This window comes from Asterias amurensis, chromosome 5 (assembly GCF_032118995.1).
Source record: "Asterias amurensis chromosome 5, ASM3211899v1".
Classification (NCBI taxonomy): Eukaryota; Metazoa; Echinodermata; class Asteroidea; order Forcipulatida; family Asteriidae; genus Asterias; species Asterias amurensis.
Window position 1 is genome coordinate 4,871,395 of NC_092652.1, and position 20,310 is coordinate 4,891,704.

The 20,310-nt window shown below is 37.9% G+C and overlaps 1 protein-coding gene across 2 annotated transcripts in view; it reads right to left on the bottom strand.

Annotated features, from left to right (window-relative positions):
* LOC139937554 (neuropeptide CCHamide-1 receptor-like) overlaps positions 1-20,310 on the bottom strand; it is a 96,774-nt gene that overhangs the window by 33,731 nt on the left and 42,733 nt on the right. Inside the window, exon 1 of one of the 2 annotated variants that reach the window (XM_071932754.1) lies at positions 6,833-7,117. The exons of the other annotated variant lie outside the window; for it this stretch is intronic. The gene's annotated coding sequence lies outside the window, so the exon portion shown is untranslated. Of the gene's footprint in view, positions 1-6,832; positions 7,118-20,310 lie in introns of those variants that run through there. 2 annotated transcript variants of the gene reach the window in all.

The window sequence follows — 20,310 nt, forward strand, 5'->3', positions numbered from 1 at the left end:
TTGATTTCGAGACCTCATAATTCTAAGTCTGAGGTCTCGAAATCAAATTCGTGGAAAAATACTTCTTTCTCGAAAACTACTTCACTTCAGAGGGAGCCGTTGCTCACAGTGTTTTATACTATCAACCTCTCCCCATTACTCGTTACCAAACGGTTTTATGCTAATAATTATTTTAAGTAATTACCAATATAGTGTCCGCTGCCTTTAAGGAGAGCTCAGCTTTCTCCCGTGTGTATACGTTTTATGTTAATCTACATGTTTGTTCAAAAAGTAGCCAAACCCTTTAACGTAAATACTGTCAGCAGTGTGCGCAACATTTTTTATTGATTTATCGAAGTAGAGAATGTTACCCGAAGCTGATCCGGTGAATAGTCTCTTCATCCCGATTTGATGTCGTTTCCTTTAGTTTCTACATGAGAGTATTAGAGTAACTTCAGAAGCATATTACGCGACCCGAACATATAGTTAAAGGCACTGGACTCTATTGGTAACTTCTGAAAACTATGACTAGCATAAACATCCTACTTGGTTACGAGCAATGGAGAGCTATTGATAATTTAAAGCATTGTGGAAATTTAATCTTTTTTTTTTTTTTTTTTTTAATAAGTTATTTCTCAATCAAATAGTATTCAGGCTTCAAGCCTTATTGGGCATCAGAAAGCTCACAAATTTGTTCAGACGTTTTTCTTTCTTAATTTTTCTCATATCACTTCAATTACCAATTTAGTTCAAATTTTACACAGATTTGTTATTTTATGCATACAAATACATCAAGTGAGAATACCGGTCTTTGACAATATAATCACTGCCTTAAAAAAAAAAATAAAAATAAAATAAAATCCAGACTCAAAAATACTTCGACTGTCTAAAACAGAGAATTTTTTGCACAACCATGTTCTGAAGGTTTGGGCGTGTTTATGGAGCCAGTTATTACGGGTGTTTCACAAGACGTTAAAAAACAGTCGAAATTGTCTCTTGAAATCTTTTATGCAAAATACTTTCAAAATATCGACGTTGAATGTGGCTTATTTAAACGTATTTTAAATGTTTTATCTTTATTGTCGAATATCGCCTTATAAGTAATGGAATACATTGGCTCTCTGTTATTGCTCCATTCGACTGGCAGTAAGGATGACATTGATTTTCCACTATCCTAGATAGTAAGTAATGGAATACATTGGCTCGCTGTTATTGTTCCATTCGACTGTCAGTAAGGATGACATTGATTTTCCACTATCCTAGATAGTAAGTAATGGAATACATTGACTCTCTATTATAATTGTGTTCGTCTGTAAATATCTGTAAGGATGAAATTGATTTTCCAATATCTCTTGGAAGCCTTGCGGAACTGAAGATGAATGTTCTTCCGGTTTTCCTTCTCAGATGTTAAACTTGTTTTGCTCTTTGTTTGAGATCAACCATCGTTCGTAAAAGATGACGGCAACGCAGTATTCTGTGTTCTTTTAAGGCAATGGACACTCTTGATAACTCCTCAATATAATTGTTAGCAAAGAACTATCTTGGAAAAGAGCAGTAGCGAGTTGTGAGTATAGAACATTCTAAGAAACGGCTCCCTTTGAAGTTACTTAGTTTTTGAGAAATATGTCATTGTTATCAAGAATGAAGCCTTTTTGCACCTGAAAGCAAAGTTGATTACCAATTGAGCCTAACCTGTAAAGATTCATTTGTGTAAGCATAAATGTCGGGATACACTAAGTGCAATTAGTGGTCTTTGACATTTACCAATTGTGTCCAGTGTATTTGAACCAGAATGTATTCTAGTAACTTGAGTGTGCCTTCTGTAGTTGAATTTCTATCAAACATTGGAAGCTTTAAAATATGGCATTTCCATATTTTCTGACATAGTCTCGCAGCTAATAAAGTTACCTCGGTTTCTTTTTTTATTTTAAGAGACTTCGTGAGACTGACATTGAATGTTAACTTCCGGAAACCCGAGAGTAAAAGGTGGTTAAAGGTCATGTTGTAATTAGATATATTTATTTGAATGAATTGGTTTAACCGCGCTGGAAAGTACAAACCCAGATCACATTCGGTGTTTCTTTGGATACTGTTCATCATGAAATAGAGTCACTCCCCTAAATCATTCCGAAAGAAAGATGCGCTTAAAAGAAACAGTATAACAAAATAACACATATATTGGTTATCAGATTTCAAGCTTGTTTTTCTCCGTCTGCCTAATGTTAAATGGAACACTAACAACCCAGACATTAACCAGTCATCTTTCATTACACACTGCCAGTAATTCGGCATGCAACTTACTAAGATCCAATCAGTGACGCGGCAAGTCCATTTTGTCAAATTCTGAAATTGCGTTTATCCGCGGCGAGGTGATGCGACAAACTAAATTTAAACACACAGGCTGATTTGCTTTAGCAGTGTAAAGTTACCGCGTTAAAGGCACTGGACACCTTCTAATAATTGTTGTAGACCAGTAAAGGTAATTTTGTGTGCATCAAGAACAAATCTATGGAAAATTTGTTCTCAAATTGGTTATTGAATTTGTAAAAGAACTATGAAAGAAAAAAAACAAAAAACACCCTTGTTGCATAAGCTTGTGTACTTTCAGATACCTAGTACGAAAGCTTCAGGCCTAAAGTCTTTTAATGTTAGAGTGAGAAATTACTTCTTTCTCAAAAACTACGTTACATCAGAGGGAGCCGTTTCTCACAATGTTCTATACTAATAATATAGAACATTACTATCAACGGCTCTCCAGTGCTGCTCGTTACCAAGTAAGTTTGTATGCTAACAATTATTTTGAGTAACTAACCAACAGTGCACAGTGCCTCTAATAGTCTACGTACGCCTGTAGAGGTATCCAGATTCGATGTGATACAGGTAATTACAATTGAAAAAAAAAAAAAAAAACTCGTCACTACAGACACGACTTGACATAGACCACAATTACACTTTGTTATCAAACGAGGACTATCTAACTATGCCAACGAAACAGATGTTCTCTTGGAAATGAGGCAAATACGTATACATTGATACAGATGTGACGAACATTTTGCAGTTACAAAGTAAACAGAATTACTTGTTGACGTGGTTTTAATCTGATTTGGGTTTGAACAACTTAAGAAAACAAATATTTTAGAGCAAGAAGTAGACCAACGACCTCCAAAGTAACGTGCCGGTGTTCAATACCAACTGAGCTATCTAGCCCCTTTTCTGTAGTTACAGAGTAAAACAAATTACTCGTTGACGTGGTTTTAATCTGATTTTGGGATTCAACAACCTAAGAAAAAAATATTATAGAGCGAGAAGTAGACCAACGACCTCCAAAGTAACGTGCCGGTGTTCATTACCAACTGAGCTATCTAGCCCCTTTTCTTTAGTTACAGAGTAAAACAAATTACTCGTTGACGTAGTTTTAATCTGATTTTGGGATTCAACAACCTAAGAAAAAAATATTATAGAGCGAGAAGTAGACCAACGACCTCCAAAGTAACGAACAGGTGTGGTGGTTTCAACTTTCTGCCGTGTTCAGTGTTCCGAACGACCAAATACGGTAACATTACGTCATGCAACGCCTACGCACGGCAAGCGAAAGTAGTCAATTGTTAGTGCCGTACTGAGTCACGGAAAACTGAACACGGCGGAAGACTGATACCGCCACACCTGTGTTCAATACCAACAAAGCTATCTAGCCCCTTTTCTGTAGTTACAGAGTAAACAAAATTACTTGTTGACGTAGTTTCAATCTGATTTGAGGTTGAACATAAACAAATTGACAAGAGTGACTCGGCAAGTCCCTTTTGTCAAATTCTGAAATTGCGTTTATCCTCGGCGAGGTGATGCGACAAACTAAATTTAAACACACAGGCTGATTTGCTTTACCTGTGTAAAGTTACCGCGTTAAGGGCACTGGACACCTTCTGATAATTATTGTAGACCAGTAAAGGTAATCTAACTTTGTGTGTCCCAACATATGCATCAAGAACAAATCTATGGACAATTTGTACTCAATTGGTCATTGGAAGTTGGAAGAGAACTATGAAAGAAAAAACACCCTTGTTGCATAAGCTTGTGTACTTTCAGATACCTAGTACGAAAGCTTCAGGCCTAAAGTCTTTTAATGTTAGAGTGAGAAATTACTTCTTTCTCAAAAACTACGTTACATCAGAGGGAGCCGTTTCTCACAATGTTCTATACTAATAATATAGAACATTACTATCAACGGCTCTCCAGTGCTGCTCGTTACCAAGTAAGTTTTTATGCTAACAATTATTTTGAGTAACTAACCAACAGTGCACAGTGCCTCTAATAGTCTACGTACGCCTGTAGAGGTATCCAGATTCGATGTGATATAGGTAATTACAATTGGGAAAAAAACCTCGTCACTACAGACACGACTTGACATAGAACACAATTAGGCTTTGCTGGAAAGAACCGACACTCTGTTATCAAACGAAGATTATCTAGCTAGGTCAACGAAACAGATGTTCTCTTGGAAATGAGGCAAATACGTATACATTGATACAGATGTGACGAACATTTAGCAGTTACAAAATAAACAGAATTACTTGTTGACGTGGTTTTAATCTGATTTGGGTTTGAACAACTTAAGAAAACAAATATTTTAGAGCGAGAAGTAGACCAACGACCTCCAAAGTAACGTGCGGTGTTCAATACCAACTGAGCTATCTAGCCCCTTTTCTGTAGTTACAGAGTAAAACAAATTACTCGTTGACGTGGTTTTAATTTGATTTTGGGATTGAACAACCTAAGAAAAAAATATTATAGAGCGAGAAGTAGACCAACAACCTTCAAAGTAACGTGCCAGTGTTCAATACCAACTGAGCTATCTGGCACTTTTTATGTAGTTACAAAGCTAAACAAAATTACTTGTTGTCGTTGTTTCATTCTGATTTGAGGTTGAACATAAACAAATTGACAAGAGCGAGATTTGGACCAACGACCTCCTGATCAACGTACCAGGGCCCAATATACCAACTGTGAGCCATATAGCCCCTTCTCTGTAGTTACAGACTAAACAAAATTATATGTTGGTGTAGTTTCATTCTGATTTGAGGTTGAACATAGGCACGTTGACGAGAGGGAGATTTGGACCAACGACCTCCGTATTTAACGTGCCAGCTCAATATACCAACTGAAAGATATCTAGCCCCTTTTCTATAGTTACAGAGTAAAAAAAAACACTTGTTGGCGTAGTTTCATTCTGATCTGAGGTTGAACATAGACAAGTTGACTAGAATGAGATTTGGACCAACGACCTCCGGATCAACGTGCCAGCTCAATATACCAACTGAGCTAACTAGCCCATTTTCTGTAGTTACAGAGTAAACAAAATTACTCGTTGACGTAGTTCAATCTGATTTGAGGTTGAACAAAGACAAGTTGACGAGAGCGAGATTTGGACCAAAGACCTCCAGATCAACGTGCCAGGGCTCAATATATCAACTGTGAGCTATCTAGCCCAATTTATGTAGTTACAGGGTAAACAAAATTACTTGTTGACGTTGAACATAGACAAGTTCACTGAGTGAGACTTGAACCAACGACCTCAGGCTTAACGTGCCGATTTTCTATACCAACTGAGCTATCTAGCCCTTTTTCTGACGGCCTACATAATGTTGCCAATATCTTTGTTGTGTAAGTCAGAAGCCGTAAAACCATTCTGTGCCGTTTAGCTAGGAATCACATCATAAAACCTGCTGAGCGACAACCAATCTGTTTTTGTTTACACGCTACCCAAACCCAACCAAAAACCCGACCCTTGTACCAAAATCCCACCCCAACAAAACCCCAGACAAACAAATCCATCATGAAAAGCGTTTTTTTTTTTCTAGATGGGAGACAAATTTTTTTTAAATTACCCATCATGGCCGAGGGATTCCGTCTATATTTAAATAACAAGATGGCATTTTTGAAGACCACACATTATACCGCTGACTGTTTCCATTGCCGCCGTGGAAATGAGCCGCTTAAACGAACATTAATACAGATTTATTTTGTGTGCTAACTGCTAACAAAACAGATGCTGCCAGTGTAATCACTTTATGTTATCCACCATATACATGAACTGACAAACCTGTATAAGTTTGAGATTGATCGGCCATCTGGCCTGGTTACGAGAAATTAGTGAAACACCAATTATACATTATGCAGGACATCGGATACAACAGATTAATAAAACGCTCACTGAGTGTTAAACTTCAAACGGGAAATTAGTGTTCATTTGTTTCTCATCAAATATGACATTTCAGACAGAAATATTTCAACGGATGTTTTCTACTATTATTATTGGACTGGTAAGTTTTATGTAAATCTGTGATCTTAGACAATTTGTTTTCTTACCAATTATGTATTGTTTCTTTCAGACCGACACTTAGGCCCTTAAATTTTAAGCCGTGCTACATTTTCATAAAATAAATGCATTTCTTTTCAAACCAAGTGGTGTAAAAACTCTTTAGACAGAGAAAAATAATAGTAGGAATGGTCCGTCCCCCCCAAAAAAAAACCCCCAAAACAATTGTGATTTTGTTCTTTGTGATTTTATTTTTATTAGTATGGTATTGGCAGTATTATCACAAACGAAATGAATAGACACTTCGTTTGTATTGAGTGGCTAGAAACCCACCAGATTGTCTAGTGGTAATACCATTTTTAAGCTCAAACAATTGGCCTTAAATCTATTATAAAGGTTTGAAATCACACAAATTAAGCACGTTCCAACACAGCCTTTCAAAACCCATCATCCACTCAGTAAAGATTCCTGAAGTTCCGGTTCCTAATTCAGATAATCCTTTTGGGAGTGCAGTAAAAGTGGACCACATTATTGACTTACCTTTTCCGTGCCAAGGAGCAGCCTACAATATTTCCGGATCGGTGTCGCCTATTGATTGCCCATCATACACGTTAGAATGGGTCCGGTTTGGGAGTGAAGCACCGATCGTGTTTCCTGTATATTGTTGGGTTCTGATGGACATCAAATGTGGTGTCTACGCACGCATAGCTCGCTGATCATTTCAAATACTCCGTAAGTCTGATGGATGGTACTACTGTATAGTGTTTGTTAGGCACAGTCAAAGCTTGCTCTATGGTCAATTCATCCACATCCAACTTTTGCGGCGCCTTGATACGAACAACTCGTGTACCCAAAATCCAAAAGGCACAGACACTGCCACTCATGTGCAGCCCTAACCGACATCTAAAGAAGCGCATCCAGTTTTTTACAACGCGTGAGCTTGTGTCGTCACAATTTATAGGCTCACATGCTTTCTCATGATTGGTCGCTTGACTCGCTCCAGTTGTGCACATGGTCACCTGCATACGTGCGCGCAAGTGACGATAACTGACGACCTATGTTATTCCACGCAGTCCTCGATAATTACTTCAGACCTGTTTTGAATTGACACGGCTTGGTGGTCATTTCTCGATGTGTATGTTTTTTGTTTTACGCTTTTATGATATGACAGTTGGCTTTATGACAACTCGAAATATTGGTCCCGGGGGTGACTGGATTTTTTTGCTCCTCCTCGGAGCACTACCGGAAGAAATCGATTGTAGAATTCGCTCGGCTGCTGAGCAAATAAAAACGGTTATTCGTGGGTGCACATCGGCGTCTGTACCACCCGTAGGCTTGACATGGGAAGAAGAAGCGAGGGAGAAAGTGAGATATATGGGGGGGGGGACATCAGTCAAAGAATGTTTTTTTTTTTATAGATACGAGAGCCATATGGCGTAAAATATATTTTTCTTGCTATGATGAACTGAAGTCATCTTTGTCTTATTGGGGCAACACTGTCAAATACCAAAAGACTGTGGAGAAGTAGTTGAGTGCTACCAATGTGAGCAGAAAGAAGTTTTTGAATTGATAAATTTTGAGGAAGAACTCTCCAGCATTGTGCCGAAAAAACCCACTCGTTTTGTCCGCCATACCACTCTTGCAAGAGTCATTATATGGCGAACAACTCCATTAAGAGTGAAAAACGGCTACTTACAACTCAATTTAGAGTGAAGTTCGCTCCAATTTCACTCAGAAAGAGCGATACCAAGTGACTTTTACCATCAAACTCGGACAAGAGAGTGACATTTTCACTCTTTCACTTTAAGAGAGTATACACACACTCTTTAGAAAACATCTACCATTATTATCCATTTACCGAAGGTAGACAAACCCCAAAGTCCTTAATGATTTTAGACCTATCGCCCTTACATCACCAATATACATTCACCTTGCTGCCTCCATCTTGGTCATGTACCTCGTACCCAATAAAAATAATGAATGATAATAATCATTATGCAAATAGGAACCAGACTATTTTGTTCTGCCAGCATCAGTTTGGTAACATTGATATCAATGGCAAAACAATCAAGAATACCTGCACAATGATAAAGGTATATTGTAGGTCAAAAATACTGTCATTCACAGAGCATCATTAAGATCCTCTTCGTATTGATTGACAGGGCCCCTAAGAGAAGTGTTGATGATGCCATGCTTTTTATTCTGAATAAATTATAAATTCACCTTGAGAAACCGCATGCCTTTTGAAGGATATCTCGGTTTTTTTTTCCATCGGTTTTTAATGTATTGCAGCCTTAAAGGAACATTACATTATTGGTATTGCTAGCAAAAAAAAAGTTGTTGGCAGTGTAAAGCACTTTGTGTAATCCACCATACATAAACTGACACACCTGTAGAAGTTTGAGATCGATCGGCCATCTGAGTCACAAAAGAATAGTCATAACTGATTACAAATTTTGCATTGCATCGATGCCAAAACAAAAAATGGATAAAAAGCCCACTGAGCGATAAACTCCAAACGCGAAATTAGATTATTTATTCCTCATCAAATAGGCAATTTCAGACAGAAATATTTCAAGGGGTGTTTTCTACTACCATCATCATTAGAACGTGTAAGTTTGATGTAAATCTATGATCTTCAGGATTTTGTTTCTTACCAATTCTGTAACGTTCCTTTAATAGCTCAAAAGCTCATCTCAGACTTTCATCTTTAGTGATCAACTGACTGCTTGGTTAATCGATTTGATGTCTTGCCATTCTTGAAGTGTTTTTAAAACGTTGTACACTGTTATATGCATTTCTCAGAATCCATTGTACATTTACAAAAAAAAAAACTTACGTTTTCTTTACCCTTTCTTGTTTGCCACCAAAGTATTTATTTGTACTCTTAAAGCTGAGATACTTTTATGTTGGCATACTTATTGCACCTACAAGGGTGTTTTGTACGTATACGGACCTTCTATGGGAGCAATAGAGCAATATTCGGTTGTATAATTGCAAACAATATTCAACCACGTAACAAAACATTTCGCTTTACAAAACAGTTTGTCAAATGTGCCAACAAAAACACTTTGACAATCAACAATATTGTTTGTATATTTACAAAGATACTTCATACAAAAGTAACAGGTCAGCAAGAGTAAAACAAAAACACCTATATACATGATATTTAAAAAAAAACATAAATTGGTAAACTTGCGGGTACAACCACGTGTAAATGTGAGTGATGGCTCCGAGACATTAACAATACAATACTGACAATTTCGAAACCTGCCCAGAAAAGTGAAAGGCTAAAAACATGTAATCAATATGAACTTTAATCGGTCGCCCATTGGAAGGTGTTGTAGCGAAAACACCTAAAACACTTGTGGTTTTGGCCCAGGGCTCACCCCTTTGGTATATTTAGTCCAGATCAATGACTTGTTGCAATGGACATATTATATTGTTTCCTTTGAACAGGTTTCTTTTATTCAAACTTTGTTTAGTACACATTGAACTATCACCTGTAAGACTACTTCTTTTGGAACACCCATTGAGTCCAGTTACTTTTGTTTAGTTACATCATCCACATACCGCACGGTCCAGTTAGTATAACAGACTTCAATTCAACAACGCATCCTTAGTTCTTAGTTTTTTCAGCTACTTGGTCAGAGAAATCTATAGGCTAGGGCGAGTTGGCGCGGCCATCAGACAACATATTGTGCACGGTGTTGAGGGCAGATGGGGGTTTTGCATCCTGGGTTGTGAGAGATTTTGTCTTATGTAAGTGCACCAAAAACAGAGTAAGTTTGTTTGGATACTTTGGAAAGTGCTTCTATAAAGTCGCTATTTTAATTCGTACCCAGTTATGTGGCCTAAATTCTAGTCTGTACCAGCCACATGAGGACTCCTCAAATTAATTGTACTCTGTTCAATTTCTGTTCATTCGTTTAGTACCAGCTACTTTTGATGTTGTTTATTATTCATAACGGGGTTAAGGGCCTACGTTTTAGATCCGTGCTACACTACAGTCTTGCTACAATTGTAGGTCCGGGCTACATTTAATGTACAGGCTACATGTTTTGGATACTTTGAGACCCATACCTATAATCAGTTAAGTTCTGTGATAAATTTAAGTCCGGACTTCATTTTGGTCTGAGCTACATTTAAGACCGGACTACGTTCAATTGCAGGGCCCTGGGATAGGTTTTGGGTCGGGGCTTCATTACGGTTCTTGTTAAACACGTTTAGGTCATGGCTAGACTGTTTGGTCGGGCTATAAAGAAAAGGAATATATATTCTAAAATACCTCAGACAGTTCCGCTATTCCTATTAGTGGAGAGCGCATCACGTGGGTGTGTATCAACCTTTGTTTATAACCAGTTAAAAGTGTTGAAACATGGGCGTGACCCGCGAGCTTGCACCTGTTCTTATAAGACAGTGTCTTCATTCTTATTGGTCGAGAGCAACAGCTGATACATCACGCGATACGCGCGACGCACAATATTCCCTTATAAGGAGTTGTTTACCCGAGGGCGGCGGAGGGCTTTACCATTTCATAGCTGGAGGGGTGTTGTGTTGAAATAAATCGTTGAATAATTACAGTGTTTGCATTTATTTTTATTTTTAACCAAAAAGTGTTGATGTTTTTGCACAAAAAGGTATTTATGATTGGGAATCAAAGTGTGTTGAATCGGTTTTCAACTAGTGGTTTAAACCCGCCGAGGCCTGGTTCTTGATAATTTACCTCGACTTCGTCTCGGTAAAATCATCAAGAACCAGACCTCGTTGGGATTAAACCACTAGTTAAAAACCTCTTCACCGCACATTTATTCCCTTAATGAAAGTTTATTATGCTCTCTCCAGGACCAGCCTGTTCAAGGCGCATAGCAGTAAAATACAAGTAAAATACCAGTAAGAAAATTATCCATAAAAAGTACATATTAAAATAATAATAAGCAAAAAATTGCACGAACAAAATAACACTGTAAAAAAACAACAAAAAAACAATGTAACTTACAGGTACAATATAGCATTAACAACGTTCACAGTATCATAAACCATAACAAACCGACAGATTTAAAAATATCTGTAAAGGTTTGAACCACATACGCCAGTACGTCGGGTCTACATTTAGTCGAAGGGCCATATATGGGCTACATTTTAGACATGCGCTAGTTACGTCTTGGGGGATACATTGAAGGGGCCGCACATTTCAAGGGAAAAATGTTTTCATTCGGAAATCAGATACAATTTGTGCCACTCTCACCACAGAACATGTCTTCCTTTTCAATGTCATTCTTATTCACTTGTACAAAGCTTGTCCCCGCAAGGGTGCAAAAACACGTCAGAATTCGGATTGAAAGAAAAGAAGGTCTCTCAGGTCGTAAGTAATAATTAAAATTGCCAATATTCACGTATTAGTTGAATCCCCCAAATGCCTGAAGGTTAACATGTTTTGAGTCTGTCGTATCGGCTTCATTGTATCCTAATCAATCCATGATTGAATTATTTACATTGGTTGAACTGAAAGGATATATCACCACCTGGCTGATGAAGTATCGGTAACTATGAGTCGACTCCAGGGAAATCATTTACGTGTGATCGTCATCAGCCGCGCACCACGACGATAACATTCTACTGTTGTGCAATTTATATCCTGTGTACTATGTACAAATCTGATTTAAATGTTAATGGTATTGTTGTTTCTTTAAAATGTGATCGTGGGCCGTAGCGAGACGAAAACATTCTTATATGTGGAGACCTTTCTCAGTGCTGTGCTATTTATATCCTGTGTATTTGTACAAATCTGATTTAAATGTTAAAGACACTGGACATTATTGGTAATTGTCAAAGACTAGCCTTCACAGATGGCGTATCTCAACATATGCATAAAATAACTAACCTGTGAAAATTTGAGCTCAATCGGTCGTCGAGTTTGCGAGATAATAATGAAAGAAAAAACACCCTTGTCACACGAAGTTGTGTGCTTTCTGATGCTTAATTTCGAGACCTCAAATTCTAAACTTGAGGTCTCGAAATCAAATTCGTCTAAAATTACTTCTTTCTCGAAAACTGCGTCACTTCAGAGGGAGCTGTTTCTCACAATGTTTTATACCACCAACCTCTCCCCATTACTCATCACCAAGAAAGGTTTTATGCTAATAATTATTTTGAGTAATTACCAATAGTGTCCACTGCCTTTAACGGTGTTGTTGGTTCTGCTTGGTTTCTTTTATATTAACTTGTTTTGGTATCTGATTTCTCAGGGCAGGAAGTTTGGGATCAAGACAAAAAGGGGGACATGTGGAGCATGGCTAATGGAAGGAAAAGCACTTTGCAAGCAAACAGGATCAAGGATTGTTTATAGTAAGTGCCCTATTTGTTTTTCTTCACCAGTGCTTGATCGCCGGATCATCTATTCATTTATTTATTTGTTTGTTTTTCTCAGATCGTGGCCCGGAAGAAAAATTTCTAAAGATAATTACATTACAAACAACGAATTCCAAAACAACAAAACCTGTTTCAGACGAAAAAAGAGAAGAAAATACTTGGCAGGAATAGACAAAAAAAATGCCGTACACAACAACAACACAAAACCAGGGAGACAAAACATTACGCACTTTAAAATAACGCAGAGCCGGCATTTAAACTGTTTATGAAGTATAAGGGGATGGGACTTTGTTGGAAGCGCTTGGTTCTGATTGGAAATTGAGTTAATTATGTGGTTATGTTCCTTAGGTTCTTATGAGTTGCTATAGTCTTGGTGCAAGACGTTTCTCGTTTTCTTATATCACGCACACCGCGGCCAATTCACCGACAGCGCGCGCAACGACTCACCTGACTTATAAGTCCACTCACCGCCGTGAGTGGACTATAAGTCAGGTGAGTGGTTGCGCGCGCTGTCGGTGAATTGGCCGCGGTGTGTGTGAAAAGGAAACGAGAAACGTCTTGCGCCAAGACTAGAGTTGCTATAGCCTTGTAGTGTGTGTGTGTGTGTGTGGGGGGGGGGGGGGGGGGGGGTAATTGAGTTATTCTTGGATAAGTACCAATGTTGTAGATAGTGTTGTATGCAGCTCTTACAAGGTCCCATCTCGCAAAGAATTTCGACTATGAACATCTTATGCGACAGTGACAAGACAGTAAATCAATTATAAGTTACACGACGGACATTAATGCTAACGACCACTTCAGAAAGGGTGCGTTAAAGTGATAGCTCGACCTGAAATCAATCCGCAAGTTTTAGATAACTGAATAATGATGTTTGCTTCTTCAAGGGGGGTTGTAATGTACCGTACCTTATCTGTCGAGATATGGTGACACGAACATAAATGTCACATTCGTAAAAGGCCTTTAGACAATATAGTAATTATGAAATATACCTTATAGGCAAAACATCTTAAGTATATCATTACATGTTTGGGGGATAGTTTAAATTCCCTTCCTCTAAGCACAAATTTCAATCCACCACCCCCAAAACATTCAGATTGACCCGTGTAAAAGGTTGTTTGGAATAGTCGCAGGCAGTGTTTATGTTTTCTGTGGTCAGTAAATAAACATGAAACAACAAACCTCATGAAAACTTGAGCGCAATCCGTCGTGTAAGTCCGTTTAAATCCCTTACCCCTGGGCGTCGAATTAAATAAATACACCATCTAACAAAACTGTTCAAAAATTCAAATGTCGTTTAAATGTTGTCTGTTTTGGTAGGGCTTACAAAATAGTCGCAGACATCAGAGTGTTTATGTTTTGAGGGATCGATAAATAAACATGAAACCACAAACCCCATGAAAGTTTTAGAGTAATCCGTCGTGTAAGTCAGTTTAAAATCCCTTATCTCTAGGCGTATAATTCATAAAGATACCGCCCAACAAAACTGTTCAAAACTTCAGATGGATCCGTTTTAAGGTTGTACACGTTTAAAGATTGTACACGTTTGGTAGAGCTTACAAAATAGTCGCAGACAGTGTGTTAAATTTGTGTGTTATAAATAAATAAACATGAATGAACAAACCCCATCAATACTTTAACATATAATCCGTCCTGTGAGTCTTTAGAAAACAGTGACAACCAATTGTACAACACTTTGTCTTTAATGTCGGTTGCATTTTAAACAAAATTCGACTGTTGCGTTGTTTTTCTTTAGATTTTCAGAAACAGTTTTCTCGAATACGACTCGAATTCTCGAATACGACAGTTTTCTCGAAAACGAGAATATTCAGGAATACCATACGGGAAAACAAAATTCTACACATGAACTTCTTAACAGGCGTTCAGACGAAAATTGACTATAATATGCTTGGGTAATTACCTATCCCAATATACCCTCATGGAAATAAGTAAAGAAATGCTATTTTGAGGTTGTTATTGTATAAACTTTCTCAGTGAGATACCAATACCAGACTTGAGTCTATACTGATAATTTGTTTCGGTTATGCACCTATATCCTAATTTTGTTAATTGTTAAAAAACGGATAGTTATTTAGAAGTATAACCGGGAAAAACAAGTCTATCATGAACTTCTTAACAGGCGTTCAGACGAAAATTGAATGATATGCTTGGGTAATTACGTGTCCCAATATACCTTCATGGAAATAAGTCAAGAAATGCCATTTTGAGGTTGTTATTGTACAAACTTATTCAGTGAGACACCAACACCAGACTTGAGTCTATACTGATAATTTGTTTCGGCCTACACACATTTTTTTTTTATTAGTTGAGAAATGGACACTCATCTGGCCTGCTGTATATTACATTTACGTCACATCTCTAAGAATTTTGATCGATCAAGCATCCATAGTTTTCAAAAAATGAACCGGACTGTTTTCGTTTGATCGAAAAAAGGTATGTTCTTTCGGTCTGAAACAGAGTTTTCTTGTCACAGTTCTGGACGTAATGAAGACTCCGTTAATTTGTAATTCCTTCCGTTCACAACGAATAAACTTTCCTCTCGATAAAGAAGGTCTTTTTTAAGAGAATGTCTATATACGCTTGGTTATCACTCTTAACATTAATGGCAATACAAACTTAATGTCTTGGTTGTACATCTGCTTACGATAGTGTGAAAAATTTTGAGAATCATTTCACTTTGAGGTAATGTGGTTATGGAAAAATGTATCCGTGTTTTGTGTGTCCCTAAATTTGAATCTGAGAAGTGTCACTGACAGTAACGTCTGATTGTTTGTTTCTAATAACGGATTATTTCTCCTGCTTGCGTCGATAGATTTAAAAAAAACAAAAAACAAAAAACAAATGCAACTGTCTTGAAATTATTAACAAATTTTTAGGTCAGGGTTGCCCGCAAACTGTTATAAAAAATTGGACTTCAGTTTGGATTCAGTTTTAGTTGTACTGCGTCATTAGAAATAAGCAAAAGGTTATTTGTGCGATGCGTCCATAAAGCACGTTCCTCAACTCTATCTCAGACGGACATTTCCCCAAGAGGGTCGATACTTGTATGGAATTTATTATGAGGAGCTTATATATTGTAATTAAAGTTGCTTCTAACACATACCTTTCCTTTACTTGTCTTTAAGGCACTGGACACACTTGGTGTAACAAGTGAGAAAATTTGGGTTTAATCGGTAATCGAAATAGCAGGAGAAAAATGAAGTAATGTAACACTCTTGTTGCAAAAGTTTGTGTGCTTTCAGATGCTTATATAATAATATAACAAAAAAGGCTTCAAGCCTGAAGTTAAGTGAGAATTTACCTTACACTACTTCAGAAGGTGCCGTTTCTCACAGTGTTTTATATTCTCAACAGCTCCCCATTACTCATTACCAAGTAAGTTTTTATGCTAACAACTTTTTGAGTAATTACTAATAGTGTCCAGTGCCTTTAAAAACAAATGTGCCTTGAACACATTCACGCCATTCGTCGTTAATTACGTGTTTTCATAAACGTCATTAGCAGAAAATTACAAACATCTGCTATCCCTATGCGGAAAAATGCAAGAGCCTTGGTCCTTTCGTCTGATGTTATGAAGTTATTTATGGTCAATTTAACGCAGTTTAGTAACAAGGTCTGACGGCTATCATGGAGCGACGGTTCTTATGTCTCAATGATAGACACTGTATATTGGACTGCTTGTAATTAACGCGTGATGGTTGAGTGGAAATGGTGTCATTCGCTGGATGACTTTATGTGAGACATCTGGGCCCAACTTCAAGGCGATGCCGAAAGGCACTGGATACTGTTGGTATTTATTCAAGTTAATTGCTAGCATAAAGGTGATTGGTGAGTAATGGAGAATTGCTTGGATAAGATAAAACATTGTTAGAAATGGCTCCCTCTGAAGTATCTTAGTTTTTGAGAAAGGGGTAAATTCTCACTCAAATAACAAAACACTAAACAGCTGAAGCCTTTTATTATGCATTTGAAAGCACCCAAACACAGCAACCATGTTTTCCTTATATTTTCTGGCAAATTAGATAACCAATTAAGTCCGAATTTCAAAAAATTGCTATTTTATGCATATTTTGGGAAACACCAAGTGAGAATACTGGTCTTTGACAATATAACTTAGGACGGGCTCAATACATCCTCACGTATTATTTAGGGTTACGAAACTTAACTCGTCCTCAGTCCAAAGAATAATACCAAGTTCGGTAGAGTTTGGTGATATCGACGACAGTGGCTTTAAAATTGTTTGGAATTAGAGTCAATTCAGCGTATTGCTTAAATCTCGTTGAATTAAGTGCTGCATATGATGATCTTTCCACACGCATCTTGTATGGGGGCCTTCATAACCGCCAAGATGTTGATTACGGAACTTAGCTCGTCCTATAGGTAAAGAATAATCCTAAGTTATTGGTAGAGTTTGGTGAAATCGACGGCAGTGCCTTTAAAAAAGTACTTTGGAATTAGAGTCAGAACAGCGTATTGCTTTAGTCTCGTTCGATTCAGTGCATGATGATCTATCAACACACATCTTGTATGTGAGCTTCACATAACAACCGCTAAGATGCTGAAAAACTCGTCCTAAATGTAAAGAACAATTCTAAGTTATAGGTAGAGTTTGGTGAAATCGACGGAAGTGCCTTTAAAGTATTTGGGAAGTAGAGTCGATTCATCTTATTGCTTTAGTCTCGTTGACTTCAGTGCATGATGATCACATGTGAGCTTCACATTACAACCGCCCAAGATGTTGATACAATCATATTATCCACGTTCATTTGCGCACAGACACACACAGGATCACATCCTAGCCAGAGGGTGCTCTCTCACTGTAAGACCATCTCAGATACGTGTACAAGTAAAAATCACCTCTTGGGCAAAAACATAGGTATCTTGCGAACGCCGACTGTCTCTTTCACCCCCTGTCTCAACGGTTCAATGTTTTTGTTTTTCTCTCGGTACATTAAGCTACGAGTGCTAACATAAGATTCATAAAGCATATTGGTACTGTACGCCCAATAATAGTTTTCTATGGCTGTGTTCTTCTTCCTGAAGTGCAGTCTTCAAATCACGATTGATAATAAACGCACTGTCAGACATACTTGGGTGCACGCATCCCCCCACTCAAAAACCCACAATATTGTATCCTTGTGGGGTATTCTTTCTGTCATTTCTTTTGTCCCTGCAATACACATGTGCTGTCAAATTTCAACATCGGCGATGGGACTGTTTTTTGTTTATGCGGGTCCACGCGAACGCAACGGTAAAACTTGTTCAAACAGAAATTGAAGAGCTAGTGCCCGTGGGTTGGGGCGACACGCAGATGGGCGGGGAGCACTTAGCTGGGGTAGGGTGGAGAGCACTTGCGTCTCGTTCAAGTGTCTGCTACATATCGGTACTATTTGACGGACATTGCAATTATGGCCGCATACATCTCCAGTTTAAGCTCATTTTAATTTCCAAATTAAAGATTCTTAATAGTAAAAATAATAAGACTAACTTGTACTTAGCACCATGGTTGCACAATGTGTTAGCCTAATAGAAGGCTTCTGGCCTGAAGTCTTTGATATATTTAATGTTCTTTTCTAAAAAAAAAAAAAACTACGTTACTTCAGAGGAAGCTCGTTTCTCAGTGTGTTTTATACCATCTACATCTCTCCATTGCTCATTACCAAGTAAAAGTTTATGCTAACAATTCTTTTTGAGGTAATTATCAATAGTGCCAAAAAGAAAAAGGGGAATATAATGTTTTTAAGATATAAAGTTTAATGATGAAGAAGCGACGGTAGAAGTAGAGATAAAGAACTCTCCAATTGACATTACATTGCAGGATGTATCTCTCTATACTGATCTACACCCCCCCCCCCAACCCCAACAAAATCACAGGACAGAGAATCAGCTGCTGAAAGAAGTTTTGCGTCCAGTAAAGTAGCTATACATTTAAAAGTGAATTCCAACACACATCAATAATGTCAAGCTGCCTCACATCTAGATCAATTATTTGATAACTTAGAAACCACTTGCCACTTTAGCAAGAATTCCGTTTGGCCCAAAAGGGAATCCAAATCGCGCTATAGGCATTCATTGATTGGATTACCGAAACAGTGTTTACTCTACGGGACAAAACATCAATGGGTTGGGGTCTACTGTCAGCGAGCCAGCAGAGACAACTCGACTCAATATCAATGTCACCGCCTCAAGCGAAAGAATTTAAAATTTCTTTGTGGGTTCTTGAATTATTTTGCACTTCAAAACTTCCCCCAAACCTCTTGGAATCCCCTGAGTACGGCGGATGCAGCTGCGCCATTCTCCGTGGTGCGTGCAAACGAGGTTGTCAGTTCCTTAGATTTGCACCGTTGGGTCTCCCAGCAGAGCTATTCAAGCCCGATAGAATCTTGAACAAATAAAACACACTGGCTTTGGTGACACTTATTAAAATTTATAGTGATTAATTACTGATAGGAAGTTATGTGTGTGGCGAAGTTTGGCTCCAACGTGGGTCATACTGTGTATTCAACACTGCTCACTGGGCAGGCACGAATATAACCCCTTTATTAACTTGGAGATTGAAATCACTTGGGAGTTCTCTTAACACTGCCCCGTTTACCATTCATCGACTACATATCGCTTTTTATTACAGTGTTATATACGTGAGAATCCAGCTGTGGTCATTTCGAATCAACCCTCCTTTGCAAAAGGTGGTATGTAGAGTTTTTGAGATAGTGCCGAAAATCTGGAGTGGTTGAGAAAGTGTTCACGCAGGAAGAATACTCCGTAATGGAATACACAATCTGAGAAGCGTTTCATGCCGAAATGCTTCTTACACAGACTGCTGAATCCCTCCCTTTAAAACCTTGTTCCATTAAGACACTGGACACTATTGGTAATTGTCAAAGACCAGTCTTCTCACTTGGTGTATCTCAACTTATGCATAAAATAACAAAGCTGTGATTTAAATTTTAGCCCAATCGGTCATCGAAGTTGCGAGATAATAATGAAAAAAAAAAAAAAAAAAACGCCCCTGTCACACGAAGTTGTGTGCTTTCAGGTGTTTGATTTCGAGACCTCAAATTCTAAATCTGAGGTCTCGAAATCAAATTCGTGGAAAATTACTTCTTTTTATCGATAACTACATTACTTCAGAGGGAGCCGTTTCTCACAATGTTTTATACCACCAACCTCTCCCCATTACTCGTAATCAAGTAAGGTTTTATGATAATAATTATTTACCAATAGTGTCCACTGCCTTTAAAGTTTTTTTCTTCAAATGTCGTACATTATCAACCAATTGCAGAGCTTCTTACCATTAATTTGGAGTAATAACCAAAGGCATAAGTTTGGTTATAACAGCCGAAATCAGCAGTTTTGTTTTGTTTTATTTGGTTTTCGTGTTCATTCGTTTTCCAAATATGACTTCATTTTGGAGAGAAATGGCACAGACGAAACAATTTCAGTTTGAACTTCGTAATCATTACCGATAATCTTTCAGACTAAATTAAAACTACAAAAAAAAGTTAATGACCCGACGTTTCGACCCTAAAGTAGAGTCTATCTCGAATGCAAAAGACTCTGCTAGAGTTGAAAAGTCAGTCCATTAACGATCGTTTGTATTTATACCATAGCTGCTTTCGTTTGGTAAG